General features: G+C 38.2%; 1 pseudogene across 1 annotated transcript; it reads right to left on the bottom strand.

Moving 5' to 3' along the window:
* Positions 1 to 1504: 1504 nt before the first annotated feature.
* LOC307068231 (olfactory receptor 10J1-like) lies at positions 1505 to 2431 on the bottom strand (annotated as a pseudogene). Its single transcript has one exon. The product of its transcript is annotated as an olfactory receptor 10J1-like (transcript).
* Positions 2432 to 13405: the final 10974 nt, after the last annotated feature.

Here is a 13405-nt window from a genome sequence, read left to right as displayed (position 1 = left end):
CTTCAGTTTGGTGTTTTAAAAGGAGAACACCCTGGTTGAGTGGGCAGTGAGGGTGGCAGTAAGGGATTTCTATTAAGTAGCAATAAGCTGTAGAAAAACATGAGAATATGAAATGGGAAGTGGGAAGCCACAAGTCACCAGGTGTTCTGTGTGGGACTGGATAACAGGCTGGCGGAGGGGTGCTGGAAGTGGAGGTGATTAGTGAAAGATGGCATATTAATTCAGGTCCTAGGGGGTCTGAAATGATAGTGTTGATGGTTTGAGTCTTTTTCTTTTGTTGAGTCACTAAGTTACCATATAGCTATTTCCTTACCCATCCAAACCTTCCCAATGTTCTCACCTGACTAATCCTTGATATAGATTCTCTCTTGTATTCCCACCCACTAGACACTTCTTTTCATTCTCCAAGCATCTCCAAAGGCAATACTAATTTTTTTTTTAACTGGGTGAACCATTCACATATATTATCACCAACAACCTTTGTACATTCTCATAATATAAGTGCCAATATGATTACTTGGTGCTACCTCTTTCTTTAATTAAATTGCCAAGGAATTTTTATCACTTTCCAAAAATGTTTCTATTACATGGTCCTGAAAACTTAAGTTCCAGGTTGGCCATATGGGAAAATGCAGACTTACATGAAAAAGATCCAGACTTCAAGGACCAATTAATTGTGTAGATGTTTATTATCTCTGATAGCCATTTATTTATTTGTAATAAATATATTTATTTACTTTATTTTTGGCTGCACTGGGTCTTTGTTGTTGCACGCAGGCTTTTCTCTGGTTGCTGCAAGCAGGGTCTACTCTTCATTGAGGTGCACAGGCTTCTCACTGCGGTGGCTTCTCTTGTTGTGGAGCATGGGCTCTAGGCACGTGGGCTTCAGTAGTTGTGGCGCAAGGGCTTAGTTGCTCCACAGCATGTGGGATCTTCCCAGACCAGGACTTGAACTTATGTCCCCTGCATTAGCAGGTGGATTCTTAACCACTGCGCCACCAGGGAAGCCCTGATAGCTATTTATTTATGATGTCTAAGATGCAAGGAACTTGAATTGTCCATAAAAGAATGACTTCAATTGGGTGTTAAGCCTTTGTAACTTTAAATGCATAAAAGGGAATCCCATGTCCAAAAAGAGTGTTATAGAATATATTTAAAAGTTTAGTCCTGCCTTGGAGTAGCCTGCCCTCATTAATTCGTTCTACTATCTTGATCTTATTCTGTCCCAGGTGTGCAGACAACCCATCTACTTCCCCAAATGAAGTTCTTTCTCCTATATTTATTGCTCCATACCATCTATGCTCTCTTGTCAGATGCAGGCTTGCTTGTGCTTTGGAGAACCTTCTCCCTTTCTCCAGAGGCTGGGTTTGTAGTCCTTTTTTCTCTTCTACCCAACCACTGCTTAGTAGGCTGCAGAATTTTCACTGTAGGTGCTGTGGGCACTGCTTTACTTTTTCTTCTCTATAGAATCTTCTAAGACCTTCTGTGAAACAGGCCCATCTTCTCAGGAAAGCTTCCTGCCAGTGGCCTGGAGCAGAGCATCCGTGACCTCTTTGTTCCTCAGAGCATACACCACAGGGTTCAGTAGGGGGGTGATGATGGTGTAGGTCACTGAGATCAGCTGATCCTGATCCTTGGTGTTCTCTGACTTGGGCTTGGGGTAGGCAGTGGAGGCACAGCCGTAGTGGACCATGACCACAGTGAGGTGGGAAGCACATGTGGCAAAGGCCTTCTTCTGGACCTTAGCAGAGGCAATTTTAAGGATGGTGGAGATGATGAGGTTGTAGGAAATGAAAACCAATACCATGGGTACCAGGATAACCAGGATACTGATGATTAAAGTCAGGATCTCATTGACAGTTATGTCAGTGCAGGAGAGCTTCCTCACAGGTCAGATGTCACAGATGAAGTGGGCCACCTTTGTAACACAGAAAGGTAACCTGAATACAGATGTAACCTGTGTCATGGTTAAAATCAGCCCAATGCTTCAGGCCTCCCACACCAGCTGGATGCACGCCCTCTTGTTCATGATGACAGAGTACCTCAAGGGGTTGCAAATGGCCATAAAGCAGTCGTGCACCATTGCTGTGAGCAGGAAGCAGTTGTTGATGGCCAAAATGATGAAGAACATCTGAGTGGCACAACCTGCCAAAGAAATGGGCTGACTCAGTCCTGTGAGGTTACAGAGCATCTTGGGTATAATGATGAGTGTGTACATGGTCTCTGAAGCTGACAGCATGCTGAGGAAGAAGTACATGGGGGTGAGGAGGTGACGATCAAGGCTAATGATGGTTATAATGATGATACTGCCTGCCAAGGTTAACATATACAGTGCAAAGAACATAATAAAGAGGGTGAGCTGGTGCTCATGGAAGCTGGAGAAAACCTGGAAAGTAAACTCACTCACCAAAGTGTGATTCTCTTTCTTCATTAAATCATATATGGCATCTAAGAAAGTAAAAAATTATATAAGGAACCTAGATGGTTGATTTCTGTCAATAGTAGGCTGGGCAGATTCTTTTGGTTCATCTACTTCAGGTCTCTGCTTATTTATATTCATACCCATGCTCATTTTTTTTGGGAATGAACAGTTGAGTAATGTTCTTTTCTCACTAAGGAAAAAGTACATGGTTTTTAGAGTCAGGTGGTATAAACTCATATTTTAGTCCTATCATGGGCTAAGTTACCTTGGGAAAGGAATTTACATCTCTAAGTCTAGTTTCCTCACCTTTATATGGATGCAATTTTGATAACATCATAGAATTGTTGGTAGAAACATTTTAAACTGTTAAGTATCAACTTATATTAGAATTCAAACAATTATTGAATCCATTCAAGTTCAGTGGTATAATGTCGTGCAGAGCTCCAGGCTCTGTAGCTACCTACTAATTCCCAAGCTTCTAGGGTTTAAGGTAGGTAGAGCTCTTGTCACTATGGTTTACACACACTGCGTTCTCATTTCAGTCTTTCAATTCTGATGGCACTACTCCTCTCAACTTCTGTGCTACAGTCCTCTTCCCTAGACACTACTCATTTTTCAGAGCTACACAAAGCCCATAACCTCTGTAAAATCCTTTTCTATTCTCTCTCTCTCACCCTGCTCCCTCCCTCCCCCCAGCCCCAAACACGTGTCCTTGAACATGGAGGTAGCATACTAGCTCTTTTGTGTTAAAAGCACCATAGTGCATTTGTGATTACAAAATATGTTCACATACATTATTTAACTTCATCACCATCCAATGGAACAGGGAGGGCGAGGATTATTGTTTCTCTTCAGAAGCAGAGACTGAGGATCAGCTCCTTTTAGGAAATTGCCCATGGACACACAGGTGTCAAAGGATGAAAATCAAGACTTGAATTCATGTCTTCTGATCCTGTGTCCATTGTTCCTCCCATTACACAAAACTGCATCATAGAACTGTCCCCATCATGGCTAGATTATATAGTCTTTGAGAGTAGGGACAATGTATTTCAACTCTTTATAACCCTATGACCACTGCAATGTAGGGCACAATGTCTGCTGATGGAATTGTTGCAGGTAACTGGTCCATCAAACAAATTGCCTGTTAGAAAGCAGAGTGCTGGGGCACCACAGTGAGCTCTTCTTCAAAGAAGAGGAGTTTTTAGGGCTTCCCTGGTGGTGCAGTGGTTGGGAGTCCGCCTGCCGGTGCAGGGGACACGGGTTCGTGCTCCGGTCTGGGAGGATCCCGCATGCCACGGAGCGGCTGGGCCCGTGAGTCATGGGCGCTGAGCCTGCGCGTCCGGAGCCTGTGCTCCACAGCGGGAGAGGCCAGAGCGGAGAGAGGCCCGCGTACCGCAGAAAAAAAAAAAAAAAGGAGTTTTCAATGTTTTTTAACCTCTGTCTCCTTTCCTTCTGTCTATGCCTGTGATAGCAACAAACAACTAAAGAACTGGGCTGAATTTTAACATTGGAATTATAACTCTAGAAGAAAGCTAACACTATGAACATCTAATTGGAAAATATACTGGTAGTGTAACTTTTCTAGTAGCCTTTACCCTATAACTAAACAACATATAATTATGTAACAGGTTAGCTATAAATATAAATTTAATAATAGAATGCACGGAGTGGCCTAAAAAGTGCATTTTGCTGGAAGTAAAGCAAATTAGCCACATTGAAAAATGACTTACTATTGGGTAAATTTCAAAGGCAAACTTCTTTAGTGCATTTAAGATTAATCTATTTTTCAGAAATATAACATTTTAAACAAAGGAAATCTACAAAAAGGTATTTATAAGGTATTGCTGCACAGTTACGCTTCAACTCCTCCGAGCATGATATGAAAAGAAGTGGAATGAGGTTGAAAAAAAATTTTATGTTAGATGTCAGGGACCATTTCTTAACAGGGAAAGTTGTTTGGCCTTGATGTGTGTACCATGGTAAGTAACTGTAAATGTATACTATGAGGCTTTATAAACAGTATCTCTGTGGATTATGATTTGTGTGAAGACAAGAATATAGACAAGGAAACATAGCTGCTAAGTAGCAGAGCCACATTCTTTATTACCATATTAGTCAAGATAGTGTTTAATTCTGGAAGTCATTATTCCTTAGGATTAGCAGAGGATCTTTGAAAGTGGTAAATTAAGGCTAAAGAAGAACAAAAATTCATATACACCTGGACCCTTTCCAGCTTAATATAATTTGACCTTTAACAACAATAAAACACATACATGTATTTTATTCCTTGTGTGGCTACCCCTGTAAATGATTGAAGTCTTTTCCCAAATCTCACTTACTTTTCTTCCTGCAAATCTGTGGCTTAACAGAAAAATGGAGGTAGAGATCAGAAATGTGGCCCATTGGTCACAAGTATTCACAAATCAAGGTCATGAAACAAAGGCACATGGATGTCATCCTTCTACCTGCTTTAGGGCCAGTCTAGGGCTGGAGGTAAAAGGAAAGTTACAGGGGGCTCCTCAGATACTAGATATTCTCTCCAGCTAGGGGAGGAGTTTTTGACACCCAAGAAAGGCTCTCTAGGGATCACCTCTCAAGGTTTCTGTGTGTCATTCCCTGAGCACCCTCGAGAGTCACACTGGGGATAGAAGCAAGCAGACGGTCAGTGCCCAAGGACCTTGTTATGTAGAGGGCACATTTACCAGATTATATGGGTTTGTGCTTTAGGACTCTCATGGCACTTTGCACTGCAAGTAGAAACAGCAGTGGCTTATTTGTCGGGTTTTGTTTTTTAAATAAATATCCTATTTTTATATAGTTGGGCCTTGGAAAACCATGGTTACAAAGCCCAAGTGAGCTCTAGCTAAGAGCTTCTGTCTTGGATTCCAGGAAACTATGCAGCTCTTCCTGTAGTCAAGAACCCTGCTCAATATCTTTTTTTTTTTTTCTTTTTCTTTTCTGGAACTAAAACAGTCAATCTGGCTATCGTTTCTGTCCTATTGTGGGACTCAGAAATGGTAGACCAGAGCTCAATAGACAGTAGAGACCTCTCCAGAAGGCCAGGAGACCACTGTCTGTGTCTAAAGAAACCTGAGCCAGAATTTCATACCCCAGGCCTGTCCAAGAAAATAGTTAAATGCACAGGGCTTCACAAGCCCAGTCTGGGGTTACCTCCACACTGGTTTCTTGGCCCCAAGTCCAGGCATTTTTTCTCCCCCTAGGAGCATCTTATTCTCACTATTTTCCTCTTTTATATTGGTAAAAGACAAACTGAGGCATATTAAAATTTTTAAGTTTTTTTTTTTTTTTAACAAAAATCAATGCAAATTGGGCAGTGCCAAAACAGCAGTTGTTAGGGGTGTCCCAGGGCCAGGAACTCAGGGAGAGACTTCTATAAAGAAAAAGGAGGAGCAAATTAAGGAGAGTAATGACTGGCTGTAGTTTAAAGCCTGGTTGGCTTTTTGTGATTGGTTGTCCTGAGGCTTTGATTTTATAACCTGGAGGCATTTCCAGCCTTAGATTTTAGTTTGTTTACATAGGCTGCCATGGCATTAGAGGCCCCTCAGTTTGATGGCCTTCTTGTTTAGTTAATTTAACAACATGTACCTTATCTATCTTATGGCCAGATCCTGACAATTCTCCAAGTTAATTTTTCCACACATGGCAAAAAAATGAAGTGCCTGCATTCATACCTTGATAAACTTAAAAAGTGCCCCTTGTACTTGGTTTTGGTTTGTTTTTTGGTTAAGTGAGGGGGGGGGTTGGTTTTTTTGGGGGTTTTTTTGTATTCCTGCTTCTCCTTCTCTACTGAATTTGTGGTAGCTTTTAAATTTAGAAGACTATAGAAAGAAGTGTTTATAGCAAACATGAAGAAGTTTATAATATTTGCTCTTATCCATATCAGTTTCAGAGACATAAGAGGAGATGCTAGCCAAATCAGGTTTTCTTAGAAAACTCAAAACTTTTCATTAAATTATCATTAATGAAGTTAGCATCTCAACTTCTTTTCCTGGCGGTTTGCAGCTGGGTAGTATCTTCATAGCCATTATAGCCTTCAATGTTTTGGGGTCAAAGTATGATTGGATAGTCTTCCATTTTGGGGCCACCCCTGTGATTAAACTTGTTTTTTTTTTGTTTTTGTTTTTTTCTCTGCTCTAGTGAGAGAAGAGCCAAGTTGTCGCTCTAGATATCACTGTAAACACAAATCAGCATTGAGGCATAAAGAGGCTCCCTGCCCCCAGTGGGAAGCAGGTAGAAAGCCTCTTTCATAGGAGACAATCAAGACAGCTCTAGCAACACACAATCAGAGTAGGAAGAACTTTGTACTCTTACAATCTGAGCTCTCTGTGAAAAATTAGGAGACCATGCTGTTAGAGGATGCACTAGTGACCTTATTTTTCCTGAGGAGGTATCTTTTTGTTTTAAGAGCTGAAAAGGAAATCTAGCAGAATCCTAGGTTTATGAATAATCAGGAGAGGAAGGACAGTGGTTAGGGTTCTGTTAGGAGGTTGATGGCCAAACAACCTGACTCCTGGTTAGCAGGTCTCTCTGGGTATGGCTGTGAGAACAGCCGAAGGGCTGAGCTAAGGGAAGTGCTGTATTCCTGGGCACTGTGTCCCTGAGTGACTTAACCTCAGCCTAGCGTTGTGTGGGTAGGCTTGTCCACATGCATGACTGTAGTTATCCACATCCGTGCTTGCTTGTATTGAAACTTGGATGTTCCAGTTAGCAGCATAACAAATTACTTGAACTTAGTGTCATAAAACAACAACAGTCCATCATCCACCTCTGGGAGACTGGTCTCAGTGAGGCTCTTCTCACATCTGGTCTCCCATGTAGCTGTGGTCAGGAGGCAGCGGGGGTTTGCTCACTCATGTCATCAGCCAATGCTAGCTGTTGACTGAAATACCTACACCTAGCCTCTCCAAGTAGCCTGAGCTTCCTCACAGCCTGTGCTCTGGATTCCAAAAGCAAGCACCCCAAGACAAAGAGCCCGACAGAAGCTGTATGATCCTTTATGTCCTGGTCTCAAAAGTCAGGGTGTCACAGCATGACTTTCACACCACCATAATTGTCCAGTCAGTCACAGAGACGTGCCCAGTCTCAAGGGGAGGGGTACAGACTTTGCTTTGCAATGGGGGTGCAGCACACTAATAGGAGAGCATATGGAATGGGAGATACTGCATCCAGTTTTTGAAAATACAGTCTATTTGCTATAGTGAATTAGCAAATGACCAGGATCTTCTCTTGAACCGTTTAGGTTCGCTGTCCTCAAAGGGAAACAGGAAACAAAATAAAAATTAGACTAACCAAACTCCAGGCTCTCCCTACTTAGATGTTTCTGTAAACCTGACCACTCTTTTTTTTTTTTTTTTTTTAGTTCTGAGGAATATTAAATTTTTTTTTTACATTTATTGTGCACTTTATTTCTATTATTATTACATTGTAATATATAATGAAATAATTATACAACTCACCATAATGCATAATCAGTGGAAGCTCTGAGTTTGTTTTCATTTGCCACTCAATGATAAGGTTTTTTTTTTTTTTAATTGGGGTATAGTTGTTTTACAATGTTGTTAGTTTCTACTGTACCCCAAAGCGGAGTTCCTTGTGCTATACAGCAGGTTCTCATTAGTTATCTATTTTATACATATTAGTGTATATATGTCAATCCCAATCTCCCAATTCATCCCACTCACCCTCTTTCCCCCTTTGGTGTCATATGTTTGTTCTATACATCTGTATCTCTATTTCTGCCTTGCAAACCGGTTCATCTGTACCATTTTTCTAGCTTCCACATATATGCATTAATATATAATATTTGTTTTTCTCTTTCTGACTTACTTCACTCTGTATGACAGTCTCTAGGTCCATCCATGTCCTACAAATGACCCAATTTTGTTCCTTCCTGACCACTCTTTTTGAAATGCTTAAGTTCCGGGGATTCTTGGAAAAATGAAGGGGAAATGTGAACAACTCCTCCCCCCCCACCACCACCAAAAACAAAGGAAGAATCTAGATCTTCTGCTAATCTAACGTTAGACACTTGAGATGACATTAATGATTAGAAAGTGAAATAGGTATATATTTAGTGCATTACATGATAACTGGAAAGGCAAACCAAAGTTCTAAACAATTTCAAAATTAACAAAACTCTGCCTAGGCTGAAAAGAAGATTTTGAAGCTACTGGTTGCGATTTGCCTATAGGCTTTTGTATATGTTATGTTTGGTGTATGTTATGATCTTTCTTTAAAAAATATTTATCATATTTAATATAACATACTTACAAAACACTATGTTTAAAATATGTCGAGATGCATAACAATATAACATTTGGAATCCCATCACTCGACTCAAGAACTACTCAACTCAGGAATCACTTAGGTAATTCTCATTTTTCCCACTTCCTTATCTCTTTTCACTGCACCCCCCTACCCTCACCCTCACCCCCAACAGTTACTACTATCCTGATTTTTATGTTTATTTTCATCTTACTTATTTTATACCTTTATTATATGTGTATGTGTGTTTAAACAATACATTTTTTAGTTCTGTTCTTGAGCTTTATAAAAATGATATACTGTATACAGTTTTTTGAGACTTGTTTTTTAAAAAATTCAGTGTTCCTTTTCTAAGATCCAGAATGGAGCTATAGTTTATTAATTTAACTGCCTTACTCTATTCCATCATGTGAATATACTGCAGTGTTTTTTGTCCATTGTCCTGGTGAGGGATAATGGGGTTGTTTCCAGATTTTTGTTATTATAAATTGTAATGTTTCAAATATTTTACTGCATACTTTCTTGATTAAATGTGCACTAGTTCCTCTAAGGTTTATATCCTTTTGATAAATTACTTGCTCATGGGACATAAAAAGTTTCAACTTTACAAGATAATACGAAATCGAATTTTGTAGTGGTTGTACCAATTTACACTGTGACAAGTGAAGAATAAGAGAAGTTCCAGTTGATCTACACCCTTTTATCCTTGTTATTAGACTTGCTAATTTCTGTCAAACTAGGAGGTGTGACATGGTTGTGGTTTTAATTTACATTTTCCTGAATAACAAGAGGTTGAACATCTTTTCAAAGTTTATTGGCCATGACTGTTTTGTCTTCTGCAAAATACTTGTTCATGTCCTTAATATGTTATATAAATATTTTCTACCACTTTGTGGCTTGTCTTTTCACTTCTTTATGGTGCTTTTTATTGAACGAAAGTTATTTTAATGGAGTCAAATTTATCATTCTTGTCTTTTTTGTTAGCACTTTTGCATCTTGCTTGGAAAAAGAAATGTCTACCTCAGTGTCAGAATAGTCTCTTTTATTTTCTTCTAAGCCTATTAATATACTTTTCATATTTAAATCCATTTGGATTTGATTTTTGTGTATGAGGTAAGATAGATGTCCAAATTCATTTTTCTTTTTTCAACTGGATAACCAGTTCTATCAGCTGTTTGAAAAGTCCTTCCTTTCCCCACTGGTCTACAATTTTATCTCTGTCATACATTATAAATCTTTATAAGCATTGGTCAGTTTAGCCACTCCATTCTGCTCCATTGGTCAGTTTTATTCCATGTACCCAGATTACACTATCTTAACAACTATAACTTTATAATAAATCTTAGTTATCAGGGAGATCAACCCCTCTTATCTTCTTTTATTTTTATGTAGCTGGATCTTTACCTTTCCATACAAATTTTAGATCAGGTTTTTGAAATTGCATTAAACTAAAAAATCATTAGGGATGAACTGATATAGGCTCTCTCTCTATTTATTTAAATGCTTTAATTTTTGTTGTCAGTCCTCAAGATCACTATCCAGCTAGGTGATTCTCTTAGAAGGATTCACAGGGTACAGAAAAACTGTTACAGTCATGGTTATAGTTTATTACAGCAAAAGGGTACACATTAAAATTAACAAAGGGAAAAAAGGTCCATGGGGGCAAAGTCTAGGAGGAAACAAGCATAAACTTCCAAGTGTCCTCCCCCAGGGGAGTCACATGGACATGAGTAACTTTCTCAGCAACAATGCCAAGTGACCATAGGTGCAAAGTGTTTTTGACCAGGGAAGCTCACCTGAGCCTTGCTGTCAGGCTTTTTACTGGGAGTCAGTCATGTTAGGCATGTAATAACCTGCATTACTGACCTCAGGTACTCAGACTCCAGCCCTTTAGAACAAAAACAGATGTTCACCATAAATTACACTTTTAGCATAAATGATCTGATCAAACAAATATCTGTGGTTCAAGGCCTCTGACATATCAAAACACTTATCAAGCAGAATTAATTCAAGAGCTCAGAGCTCCTCTCCCATGAGCTGGCCGAGGTCCAGTCCTAAACACAAGCCTTTCTTGGGAATGTGCAGGGTTTGAGCAGCCCAGGCCTGCTGATTTAACCCTTTCCTGCACAAATATCTATAAAGAAATTTTAATATTTTTTTCACTTTTTTGAAACTTTTCAAATATACAATTTCAGACTTATAGAAAAGTTGCAAGAGTACTATAAAAACTCCTAAATGTCTTTGTCCGATACCCCAATTATTCACATTTTGTCCCACTTACTGTGTCATTCTCTTTCTTTCATCTATAATCTATCTATATCTATCTATCTATCTAACATTTTTCCAAATCACTTGAAAGTAAGTTGAAGCAATTGTGTCACTTTACTCCTAAATATTTTAGTGTGTATTCCCTAGGAAGAAGCTCATTATCTTAGGTAATCACAGTATAATTACTAAAAATCAGTGTATATGTATATATATACAGAGAGAGCCACATACACATATATATTAATATCAAATACAATACTATTACCTAATCCACAAATAATATTTAAATTACCCATTATGTCATAATGTCCTTTATAGCTAAATTTTTTTTTGTATTTTAGTATCCAATCCAAGATTACTCTTTGCATATTTGTTTTCCTGTTTCTCTAGTGCCTTTTTATCTGAAACAGTACCTTACATTTCTTTGTCATTCTCTTCCTTGATACTTCTGAAAAGTACAGGCCAGGTATTTTATGGAATGTCTCTCAGTTTGAATTTATCTGAAGAGTTCATAATTTTCTCCTTGCACTTATCTTTGATTCTGTTTCACTTCTTTCCCTTCTTTGTACTTACTTTGATTTAATATCCTTCATGACTAGATTTAAATTTTGAATTTTTAGTAAGAATATCATGAAAGTGATATTGTATCATTCTCAGTGCATCATACCAGGAACCACGTGATGTCAATTTGTCCTAATATTAGTGATGTTAACTTGTTTAAGGTGGTGTCCACTAGGTTTCTCCATTGTAAAGTTATTATTTTACCTTTTTATATATATAATTTGTAGAGTGATATATTGAGATTAATATCCTGTTCCTCATCAAACTTTCACGCTCTAGCTTTAGGATCCATTGATGATTTCCTAACTCCATCATTTCTCCTATAGACTGATATTCTGTAAGAAAGAGGTACTATTTAGATACTAGTAGACTTAGATAATATAGATACTATGAGATAATGTTAATTACTGTTAACATTATTTATGTTGATGTTCAAATCATCACAGAATTGGCAAGTGGAAACTGCATTCGTTTGGCTCCTTTGTTCTTTTGACATGTCTCCATTATTCTTTGAGTAGTTTTATTTTCAATTGAGGTATAATTGATATATAACATTATATTAGTTTCAGGTGTACAGTATAATAATTTGGTATTTGTATATGTTATGAAATGTTCACCATGATAAGTCTAGTTAAAATCCATCACCATACCTAATTATAAATTCTTTTTTTCTTGTGATGAGAACTTTTAAGACTTAATCTCTTCATAACTTTCAAATATGCAATACAGTATTATTAATTATAGTCACCATGCTGTACATTACATCCCCATGGCTGACTTATTTTATAACTGGAAGTTTATACCTTTGGACCCCATTCACCCATTTCATCCACCCTTCCCCTAGCCCCCATCTCTGGCAACCACCAGTCTCTTCTTTGAGCACTTCTTTAACCTCAAGATAGAGACGTTCCAGGCTCATCTTGTACTTTCCCTGCACTGTCCCTGGAATCAGCCATTTATCTGAGAAGCTATGGTATCTTTTAGTGGAGAATTGTATTTAGAAACCAAGATCTGGGTGCTAGGTGTACTTATTGGCCCTGCTATATATTTAATTTTAGACTCTAAAGCTAGAAAATGGGGGGTGTATTAATATTTATATCTTAATTACCATGATTTTATAATGATACCACCAATTCTAAACTAATATCTCAGAGTGTGTTCTAGTGTTCCCCATTTCTCACTTCTTTTCCCAATGATAAGAAACCTATTATTCTCAGTATATTTGCATATTTGTTCAAGTCTAAAATACCCAGAATTTTTTATATAAATTACTAATCCTTGCCATATCTAAAACGAAACCGGACTACTACAAGCAACTCTATGCCAATAAAATGGACAACCTGGAAGAAATGGACAAATTCATAGAAAGGTATAACCTTCCAAGACTAAACCAGGAAGAAATAGAAAATATGAACAGACCAATCACACATAATGATATTGAAACTGTGATTAAAAATCTTCCAACAAAGAAAAGTCCAGGACCAGATGGCTTCACAGGTGAATTCTATCAAACATTTAGAGAAGAGCTAATACCCATCCTTCTCAAATTCTTCCAAAAAATTGTAGAGGAAGGAACACTCACTAACTCATTCTATGAGGCCATCATCACCCTGATGCCAAAACCAGAAAAAGATACTACAAAAAAAGAAAATTACAGACCGATATCACTGATGAATACAGATACAAAAATCCTCAACAAAATAATAGCAAACAAATCCAACAACACATTAAAAGGATCATACGCCATGATCAAGTGGGATTTATCCCAGGGATGCAAGGATTTTTCAGTACACGCAAACCAATGTGAGACACCATATTAACAAATTGAAGGATAAAAACCATATAATCATCTCAATAGATGCAGAAAAA

The sequence above is a fragment of the Hyperoodon ampullatus genome, assembly GCF_949752795.1.
Source record: "Hyperoodon ampullatus genome assembly, chromosome: 2".
Classification (NCBI taxonomy): Eukaryota; Metazoa; Chordata; class Mammalia; order Artiodactyla; family Ziphiidae; genus Hyperoodon; species Hyperoodon ampullatus.
This window is presented reverse-complemented; position numbering and strand designations above follow the sequence as displayed.